Source organism: Panthera uncia, chromosome C2 (assembly GCF_023721935.1).
Source record: "Panthera uncia isolate 11264 chromosome C2, Puncia_PCG_1.0, whole genome shotgun sequence".
NCBI lineage: Eukaryota > Metazoa > Chordata > Mammalia > Carnivora > Felidae > Panthera > Panthera uncia.
In genome coordinates, this window is record NC_064810.1 from 111576523 (window position 1) to 111587606 (window position 11084).

At 45.3% G+C, this 11084-nt stretch overlaps 1 long non-coding RNA gene across 1 annotated transcript in view; it reads right to left on the reverse strand.

Annotated features, from left to right (window-relative positions):
• The window catches only part of LOC125921963 (uncharacterized), a 22791-nt gene extending 13710 nt beyond the window's left edge, over window positions 1-9081 (reverse strand). Inside the window, exon 1 of the long non-coding RNA XR_007457545.1 lies at window positions 8665-9081. This is a non-coding gene — a long non-coding RNA (uncharacterized LOC125921963). The remainder of the gene's footprint in view (window positions 1-8664) is intronic.
• Between the last annotated feature and the right edge of the window lie 2003 nt (window positions 9082-11084).

Consider the following 11084-nt stretch of genomic DNA (forward strand, 5'->3'; position numbering starts at 1 on the left):
AGAGGGGGAGAGGCTCAGAACCACAGCTTCTGTAGCGTATCTTCTGGACTTGAGAAATTTCTGGGATTTGTTGTTGCATTGTATTTCTTGCCTAGGAGAAAACTCCTCTTCTCAGTCCTAGCAGGATCTTCCCAGAGAGCCCTCCATGCAGCAGCAATTAACTTCACGTTTGGTCCAACGTGATGCATCGTGCTTGGTGTATGGTAGACACTGTCCTAAGGACTTGACAGGTTGTTAGTCCAAGTTCTCCAGAGGAACAGGAACAATAGGATATACACACACATATATGTGTAAAAAAAAAAAAAAAAAAAAAAGATTAAGGAGATTGGCTCACGTGACTATGGAAACTGAGAAATCCCAAGGTCTGCACCTGGCAAGCAGGCGACCCAGGAGAGCCAAGGGTATAGTTCTAGTTCAAGTTGCGTCTGAAGGCAGAAGACAACTGATGTCCCAGCTTCAAGACGTTCAGGCAGGGAGAGAGAGAGATCTTCAATGGATTGGAGGACACCCACCCACGTCAGGGAAGGCCACCTGCTTTACTTAGTTTACTGATTCAAGTGTTAAGCTCTTTCAGCACAAGCTTACAGACACACAGAACAATGTTATTGGCACCATGTGGCTCAGTCAAGTCGATACATGAATTATCCATCACGCATGTGTTAGTTCAATTAACCCTCACAACAATCCTATGAAATAGTAGAACCATTATCCTCATCATTTGGGGGAGCCAGGATTCCAGCCTGACAATAGGTTTCAGACACTGTAGTATTATTTCACGCTGCCTTGGAAAACCATCCTAGGGCTTTCCTTCACACTTGCAAGTGATTTTCATTTTATTTTATTGAGTAAGATAACTTAGCAACATCAAATAAAAATTTTAAAAAGAGTTCATTTTTATGTGTTACTTTCTGGTTCTCACACACTTCTACATGTAATTTCAAACAGAGCCTGGTTTGCCTCAAGTTTATACGCAAATTTAGAAGTAATGATGGCATAAACAGTGTCACCCTCACCTGGCCCTAGTCACGAATAAAAACAGCATGAAATGATTACCAACTAATTGTACTAATTATTATTCTTTAATGAATGTTTAATATACAACATTCACTTGGTTTGTGGTTCACTTTCCTGAACAGGAGCCAAAAAAAGTGAATCTATCAGTTATCATAGAAGATATTTACATCAGATTCTCTTCAGATCAAGGGAATAGGAGAGATGTCAAATGTTGGATCTGAGAGATAGGAATACAGGTAATTTTCTCTTGGTCTCCTTTTTTGCCCTTTTTTACATATCCTAATGGAAACCTCTGTAATTCACCTTATGTTTTTTTAATGTTGTACAATTATAGCACTAATTAAAACAAGACAAAACTGGGCCGAACCGCCCATAAGAAACACTTCTATGGCTGCAGGACCATCAGGGCTGGTGGTCTATATGCCACCCATGCTCCCAAAGACCCTTTAGTGGCCTTTCTTATCATGGCTCAACCCACAACAGGGCCAGAACATAGGGATCCCCACATCAATATCCCAACATACTGGTTTTCTCTGAGATTAGAAGTTATTTAGTGACAGGCCAAAGAACAGAACCCAGGCTTCCTGATTCCCCACTTATCTGTTAATTATATCCCAAATGAGCCAGCTTCCTGAATTTTTTTTTTTAGGAAGGTTTATCACATGCATTTTCCTGCTTTGTATTGGGTTCACGGGTTCATGGCTGTAGGAACCGAAATACGGTAATTAGGTGCAGGGTAGCAAAAATACAGTGTGCCCTCACCCTCCTCACCCATGGTGGACATCATTCACGGGTCAGAGAACGCTCTTCCTTGAGCTCAGCTTTCCTTCAGATCCTTCTCAACACAGTGCTCCAGGTAACCACTACAAACAGCTGGCTCCAGATGAACCTACTTGCTCTGCCTGGATAGGGTGGGGATGTCAACACGGATTCTTTTTCTATCTGGACTTGCTTCTAACACTAATCATGGCTATAAAACCTGTACTTGCTCACTCTGCTTGAGAGAACACATTTTGAACAGAGGTACTCAGGCTGGAAGCTACTTTCATCCCAAAGCAGGTTCCGGACACAGGAGAGCTAGGGAATCCCGTCTAACCTGTTTATTGTGCATGCTTAGAAAGCCTTAAATGACCAGTTCAAGCTCCCACAGCTGGATTCAGGACAGAGCAGAAACCAGCCCCCAGGCAAGCAGACGCTTCGTCCAGTGCTCTTCGCCACTGCCTATCTGACTCTGGGCTTTATCAGACAGAACAGAGAAAATGTTCCTGGGATCTGACATGTGTAAACACTCCTCCGTCACCCTGGCCATGGCCGCTTGCCAAAACAGGAATGAGGCCAGATTTAGTGGGTCCTTCAGCCCGGTGACCCTGGTGGAAACAATCCCCTGATATAGAACAGAGAGAGCCAGAGAAAAATGTGCTGTCCTACAAAGAACAAAGCCTGGGATGATTCATTCTCCTGATCCTGGTGATTTACCACTGGATGCCGGTCACTCATACATGGCTGTCAGCAACTTTGCAGGAATTCTAATCTGGATGCTTGTCCTGAACACATAATTCCCTAGTTACTTCCTCATGGTTCCCAAACATTCAGAGATTTCCTGGGAATGCTTTCCTGGTTGGCCTGCTAGTACTTTGCAAGAGACTTTTTTAAATACCAAATAGCCGGGGGGCCTTGGGTAGAACTTCCTTAGCTTCCCTGGACCTCAGCTTTCTCATCCTTAAAAATCGGAAACTGGACTAGCTTGACTTGCAAGTCTCTTCTGGCCTTGAAGCCCTAGGACAAGACACATTTGAGGAAACACTTTTAGATAGAAAACTCAAACAAGTGTTTCCTAGATCTTAAAACTTGGCTGGTTACCTATGTATTGACGGGACCAGGCAGATAGGTGGGCATAGCCTCTGGGGAGGAACCCACCATGTTCCCACTCCACTGCATTTGGTCTCCGGCCACTCCACGGAGGGATCACTAATGCTCAGATCACTAGTGATTTATTTCTTGCCAAAGTTAGTAAGCACTTATAAAGAAAACTAAATTATATAAGCACCATGAATGTATTATGAAAAACACAGAATATGTATAAAGTCTTATGTATACAAGTAAACATTTACATACAAACAATATGCCATTTGTAGGGGGACATATTCTAAGTGGTTTTTTCCTAGGCGTGTAAATTTAGTTTTATTTTTATAGAAATGGAATCAATTGGAACACATTACTCCGTTAAGATGCTTTTTGCACTAAACAGTAGGTCTTGAAGTCCTTTGCCATGTCAGCTCACGAATCTTTTTAAATGGCTACAGAGAATTCATTGTGTGGATCTATCATGTTTAAACTACTCCTTCTTGTGAATCACCTCTCTATTGGTGGATATTTAGTCTGCTTCTAGGGTGTTGCTATTTCAAAAAAATATTGCAATAAATAAATTTTTGCAACAAAAATAAATTTGTGTCCATATATCTATCCTAGAGAAATGGTCAAATATATCTAGAAGAAAAACTATTGGTTTTACAGAAATGCACATCTTACATTTTGAAAAATTCTGCCAGATTGTCCTTCAATATGGCAATACTAACAGAAGTAACTATTTCCCCATCATCTCATTGATCTTTCATTGTTGTTTTATATTTGCATTTTCTTTAGTACTAGCAAGATTGAGCACATTTGCATGTTTTTTTTAGCCATGTATATTTCTCTCATGGATTGTCTATTTATGCCCTTTGCATATTTATTAGATTGCCTTTTTTGTTATCAATTTATAAGAATGTTAAAAAAATGTTTTTAATGAGCTCATGTCCTCACCACCAAGGTTTGATATTATTGACTCATGGCCAATATATTCTCCCGTCCACTTGTACCACACGCATGGATTATTTTGAAACAAAAATGAAATGGTATGATATTGGGGATTTAAGTAAAGCTAAAAGATCAAATCTCTTAAAAATATCCAAATCATATCCAAAAAGAAAAATAATTTCCTTAATATCAGTAACCATCCAGTGTTCACATTTCCTTCATTAGCTCTTACATTTAAAAACAAAAACAAAACAAAACAAAAACCCTCAAGGTCAAATACCCAGTAAATTTCCTATTCTCATAAATCTTTAACAATTTGAATTCAGACCCAAAGAAGGCCTATGAATTTTAATTGGTTAATAGGCCTTGCGAGTCTCTTTTAATTTGTAGATTCTTTCTCTTATTTGAATTCTGGTTATTTTTCCTTAGAGTTTCCCACAGCCTGGATGTTGCTGATTGCATCTGATAGTATCATTTAACATGTTCCTGTAACGGAGTTTCTTGAGTATTTGTATCTAAGGCTTGCTTATATTATTCAAGATGGAGGTTTTGACAAGAATACCTTATAGGTATGTTGTGTATTTCCAACAAGGCCAGGTGACTCTGGCTGTCTCTTTGAGGTTAGCAGCCATTCCTGATTGTGTTAGTCTGGGCCCACCCAAGAAACAGAAATCACACATGAATCCAAATATGGGGGGGGGGGGTGGGAATATAAAAAATTAACTATGATAGGAGAGCAACTATGAAGAAGTAGAAATCTCTACATGTTACCCTAGGTCTTGGTAAAAGGAGATTAGAAGTGGGGTTCCCTGAAGGCTGGGGCTCCAACTTAGCCGGAGCAGTTCTGATTGCAGCACACTAGATGAAGGAAGTTAAGTTCACTGGGCTTCCCCACCAGAGCTAGTCCACAGTCATCAGGCAAGCCAGAAAGAACCCATGGATGCAGGATGCCACTATGGGTGGAAGGCCTGTTGTGCAGCATTCACGTTGGGAGGACGGTGGGAAGCAATGTTCTCAGGCCCAGGGTAGTTGATGGTGGAGAAGAGCGCACAAGGGGAGCTGGGGCTCTGCAGCGGTGGGAGGCCTGGAACGCACAGCGTCCACATCACAAGTGCTGAGGTGAAGGTGGTCACTGGGCCCAGGCTGGGGCCCTGAGGTCTCTCTCTGAGGGACTGCACATCCTAAGCACATGGCTGAAGCAGAGCAATCACTGTTGAGGGGCCATGCAGTTAGAGCAGGAAAAATCCTCAGACACGGACGGAGAGAAGCCCCCCTCCTCCAGCGACGTCCCTCCTGCGCCCTCTACTGACAAAGCTTAACATCGCACTCATTGTAAAAGATGCTTCAAGAGTCCAATCCATTATTACAGAGCAGGTACTGAAGGGTGGATGGGAGGGCTGAGAGGAAATAAATTAACTCACACCTTGATCAGTAGCTCAGGCCTTTATTCCATTAGGGGTTACAAGATAGTTAAATTCTAATTCTATCTTTGTTCACTAGCTGGAATGCTCCTAGAGGAAGAAACTTCCTCCAGCTCTTTGGTTGCCCTGAGACACAGTATGTACAAGAAACTGGCTCTTTCTCCACAGTCACCATTTTTCCGCTTCTCGCATATTTTAAGTCTTTAGGGCCCCAGTTTTCTTTGCTCATTCACCAGGTCTGATGTGAACGCTCGCTAATTTTGGCTCCCCAGCATCCCCTTCTTGCTCTGGTCCAATGCCTGATTTCAGGTCAAAGCTATTTTATTAGCATCTCTTGAATCCTGACTCTGCCTATAAATCCCCTGAACAGAACAAATGGGAAGTGGGCCTTTTCATTCACAAATCACAGAACAGTCACAAACAACTTATGAAATGGGTGTCCTCATCCCGGCTCCACAGATGGGCCACCTGAGGGCTTGGAGGAGAGAAGCCAGCACTTCCAGGTCCCCAGCTGGTAATGGGCCGAGCCGGGGCTAGATATGCTTTACTCCTGTGCCACTAGAGCTTGCCGGCCCTAGAAAGTCCCAGCCTTCTGCTTATTTCTCTCTAGGTGCCTTCAAATGCATTTGTTTCCTGACTTCCACCAGTTCTCCGCTTGCTTCTGAATTTCCAGGTCATGAAAAATGTTCTCTTAGAATCATCACTAGGAACTCTCTTCCAGGATAACCTCCTCCAATATCCAGCCCAGGTCTTAATTCCCAGGCTGCGGTTTCTTCTCAAACAGGAGCCTAATTCCATTTAACCGTGTTTTGCTCCACACAATTTAATTGCCGTGTATGTTCTCTGGTGTCAGGTTGATGGGACAGGCACCTCTCTAGCTTTCAAGATGCTGTTTTGGCCTCCCCCACCTCCACCCCTGCTCCCTCAACACATACAGACAGAAGAGAATGAGGATAGAGGTGAGAACTTCTCTTCCCTTCCCAAAGGCAGTTATGCTACTCGGGGAATTGTAAAGAAGGAAATACACAACACCAAACTTGGCACCGACATTAAAAGTGGCTCTCTTCATTCTCCACTTTCAGGAAACCATGGGCCAGCTGTAAAGTCTTGACCATTCCAGCTGCGTAAAGACCGCTGAAAATCATACTGAAGCCCTTTTCCTCTCTTCCCTCTCCAGTTCACTTTTCTTCCTCAAGCAAACACCTGCCACTTTTCCTTTTCTCGAGTCACCTCCTCCACCCCGCGGTTATCACTCCCACCTCCTGGTCTTCCTTAGCCCTCTCCCCAGCATTCCTTCCTTTTGGTCCATGGCCCCCTTGTCTTCCTCTCTTTCCTTCCTCCTACCCTAGCTTTACTGGCAAAATCAAGCAAAATAACAAAAGAATGGGGAATAAGTAAACAGCTGCCTGCCCTCGCTTGGAAGTCCCTGGAAGCAGCTTCCTTCACCTCCATTGATAGAGCGTCTCTGCGTTTCAAAGTGTTTGGCCCTCATTCAAGGCCAGTCACAGTGGCCCTGGAGTCATTGTTTTGAGATGAAGGTAAATCCAGGCAGTTTCTATTTTTAGATGCAATTGTGTTTCTGGAAAAGGCTGCACATAATAGGAAATCCTGAGTGTGAAGACTGTTTCCTGCCAGTTGAAGCATTGTTGTCTTTGGCCGTTCTGACAATAGCAGAAGCCCTCGAGTAAGTGGACAAAGGTGTATGGGCAGGGTGAGGAAGGAACCCGGCCATGTGGGGCGGAGAAGCAGTCAAGTGTGGAGGAGTTGAGGAAAGTGGGGATTGCTGGGGAAGGTGATTTAACACTGCAAGTGAAAGCAATTAAGTTATAGACTCCGGTCAGGATGGGGAAAAAAATGGTTTACTTTTTAAAGGTATCTGTGGAAACGGGGTCAGCTAGGGCAAGACATTGTCTGCTCGATATGTGCAGTTATAAAAACGGTCGATAATGAAGGGCCTACCACGCAGCTATTGCTTGACGATCTTGGGGATGATCACTGACAAGGACAATGACCAGGATAGGGATAATGGTATTGGGAGAAAGGGATTTTATCCAGCCCTAAGAAACTGAAGACTTTCCGCTGGGGTCTCTAGAGAGTTCTGAAACAGAGCCTCCCATCCTTAAATATGGATACAAATCACCTGGAATCTCATTAAGACAGATTCTGATTCAATGTCCGGGAGGAGCCGGAGATTCTGTATTTCTAACCAACTCCCAGGTTGGTTCTGCCAGGTGATCATCTGTTTACACACCGAGGGACCAGGAGAACACCTATGGAAATGCATCTTGAGAGTGTGGAGTCAGGGTCAGGGGACAGGAAATAAGGGCGAAGGTACGGTAGGAGTGGCACTCTTATAACTCAAGGCTCAAATCCTGGTGAGATCACGGCAGACACTTGCTTTATGGAGTAAGGAACCCGTTAGTTGGGAGGGCTGGCACCAACATCACCGAGAAGCTCATCAGTGGCCGACTTCTGCAGGCCAAGTCTGACTGAAAGGAGGTGCCGCATTAGATCTGGGCTCCAGTTATCTGTGGGGGAAGGGTGGCGGCAGGTTCTAACCTGGAAGATCAGAGGCCAGGTGGACTCACTAGCCTATTTAGGAAAGGTGAAAGTAATTGCCATAACGGGAAGCAAGGTAGAGAGACACCCCTCGGGCCTCTAAGGGCTTTTGGTGAGGATTGACGGACCATAGTACACCCAGGGGTCAGATAGGGGAAGCCGGAATGGGTATTCTCGGCCTATGTAACCAAAAAGGTGAAGAGCAAATGAACAAAAGGCCGGCGTCAGCAGCCACAATGAAGAACTGTAACCTTTCACCCAGTTTCTAGAAGCCAGTTCTCAGAGGCAGAGTACATGGAGGAAGGACCCTACCACATGCCATACAAATATATTGTGTAGCTCTACGCCTAGTTCTTTTTAAATTTAAATTCTTGAGAGAGAAAGCGGGAGTGGGGGTAGGGGCAGAGACAGAGAAAATCCCAAGCAGGCTCCACAGCCCAACACGGGGCTTGAACTCATGAAGCCATGAACACCTGACCTGAGCCCAAAGAGCTGGAGACTTAACCTACTGAGCCACCCAGGTGCCCTTACCCCTCATTGTTTCCCAAAGGTTCCCATAGACTTTTGCCCCAGTAATTCTACACCAAGGAAAAGAAAACACCTAGATCTTTTCAGGATTTGAATGAGAACTGGTAACAGGAGACCCCAAACACCCCCATAGCCCCTGTTAGAGTAGACCACAACAGAACTAGGAGAGAAGCAGCCTAGGTCAGTCTCAAAACAGGCCCAATAGACTTGCGGACCATTCTTTCTCCCCACCCTGAATTGTTCCCCCAACTCGAGTTCTTAGGCCTGACCACAAAAACAAGGCAGGATGCAGCCCCCAAATGAAGACCAGTTACGCCAGTCTACCAGAACAAGGGGGAAGCCTTACCTTACATAAGGAAAGTACCCTCTCAGGTTCCCACTCAGGTCCGATATGCTAATAGGAAAACGAAAAAAAAGCACTTCATCCCAATTGGTTGGAAGAGCCTAATCGTGATTGGTTGAAGAGCCTAATCGTGATTGGTTGGAAGAGCCTAATTGTGATTGGTCAATATTGGCACAGGCAACTCAGGCAGCTCATTGGTGCTCTTTGGAGCCGTGGTCTTCTGTGTTAAGCCCGGCTTGTGTGTCAGGCTAACTCCTGGCCGCGTTCTGATTCTGTTCTGCAGTTTGGTCTGACGATAACAACTAGTAGAAGGCACCGTGGCTGCACAGTATTTCTCATTTGGAACTTATTCCCATGGTCTGTGTTTCAGAATGGTATGCTGATGATCCAGTTCTCTACGAAGGAGAAGGAGCGGGGAATGGAGGGGGAGCGGGTTAAGGAGGGAGAAGAAAAAAAAAAAAACGATTTGGATGCGTGGCATTTGCTGACTTTTAGTTTGTGCACACTCCCACCATGGCCAGTTTCAAGCCACCAACATGAAGTCGTTGAACACAAAGGTGGGACGAGATGTCTCCGTTCCTCAGAGTATAAACAAGGTGGTATATGGAACAGCTGGCAGAACTCACCTGAGAGGCCATTAGAAATCAGACCAGGTCCTGTGAATGATACCTGCCTTCCCGTAGCTGGGATACTAGTCACTTCCTAAGCCTTACTGAGATTTGACCCCAATCATTGATACAGCTGCAAGGAGGAGATGCAGGAGCAAAGCTTGAATCCAGCAAACAGTGTCCAGCAAGGGGTCTGGCTCTAAGGAGGCCTTCCTCTAATCTCTAGGTAACAGGAGGCTGCTCCCTTAGCACGTGGGAGGGGCTCCTTTTGCCAGCCCTGAGGTTCTAGGGCACGTCACCCCAGGTTTCCCATCTCAGGGTTCCACCCTCTTCTTGTTGGAGCCCTGGTTTCCCCAGAGGAGGCACACCAAGGGTATGACTCCAACTTCTTTTGTTACCGCAACACCCTGACAAGCCAGTCCAAGGCCTGGTGTTGTTCATGATTGGCCCTCCAGCTGCAGTAGATGAGGATTCTAAAAATGCTGCCTTAGAAGCCTTCTGGCTTTCACGGTGTGTTCTAAGCTTATGGTTGGCTCATCTTAACCTGTCATTTTCTTCAACAACTAACCAACTCTATAATCTTTCGCCACTGTACCTCTGACCTGCCAGAGCTATCGCATAAACTGATGCATTTCCTTCCAGCAGACTCCATCCCCGCTCACTGCAAATTAGCCTTCTTCACAAGCTGAGTAAGAGGAGAATCTGCTAGAATCTTTCAAAGCTCCACGTACGACTAACAATGGGGTCTTGTTACCATGGGGCTAATGAGTGATTCCATTCCACAATTACATCCCAAGGGTCTGTTTCCCAGAATAACTTCCAGCACCAACTGTCTTAGGTTGAGTTCTCCTGAATCAGACCCAGACACAAGGATTTAGGTGCAAGTGATGTATTGGTGAGGAGATCCCAGGAAGCACTTGAAGAGACAGGGAAAGGCGGGAAGCCAATGAAGGGTATATAACCAAGAGCCTTCTGGGGGACACCAGGGCTTAACCCCACGGGGAAACATTCTGGAACATTCCTGTGACCCGCTCCCCAAGGGATAAGAAAGTTGATTATTTATCCACCCATATCTCTGCTGTCTTTGCCCGAGGGCTGCATCTAGGGGCGTTAGCTCACTGGAGTCCCAAAACAGCCCTCAGCAAAGAAAAATCAGGTGTTTACAAAAACAGCTGTTGGTATTTAGAGGTGAGTGCCGAGGAGACATGGGCTGGGCATGTCAGCCCCTGCTACAAACTTGTATCAGAACTGAGCTAAGTGGGTTACCTCACAATGGCAGCAGCAGCAATACCCAAAAAAAAAAATGACCCAGCCCAAATGGGGATGGTGTGTGGAAACTCTTGGGGAAAGAGAGACATGGTAGACACCAGGTGATGTTGGTGTTGGAGTCACTGGGTGACACAATGCTGAGGAGTTGCAGCTAGGGAGCTAGAACCCTGCCTTGCTATGTGGGGTGAGTCACCAGGCCAGTTTCTACATGAGACTTTCCACTGGGATGCCAGCAGATGGAATCCGCGGATGGGTTAGTCTGACAGAGAGGCTGCTACGGGTTACCTCTGTGCCTTCCAGGTACCCATGCCTAGCCCACTTAGGAAAACCCCTCCAACAGTCCCTTGAAAGTCCCTTAAACGGTGACTCCTGGGGTAAGAATCTTAGGCACAAGTTGTAGGAAGGTTATTTTGAGAAATACAGCTTTTGGTAGCCCCCCCCCTCAAATTATATTGAAAATAATATCTCCCTGCATTTGGAGGGGGTTTTCAGAGCACGTTCGCATATTAGTTCAGCTGACCCTGCTAACAACCCAGTGAAGAAAAA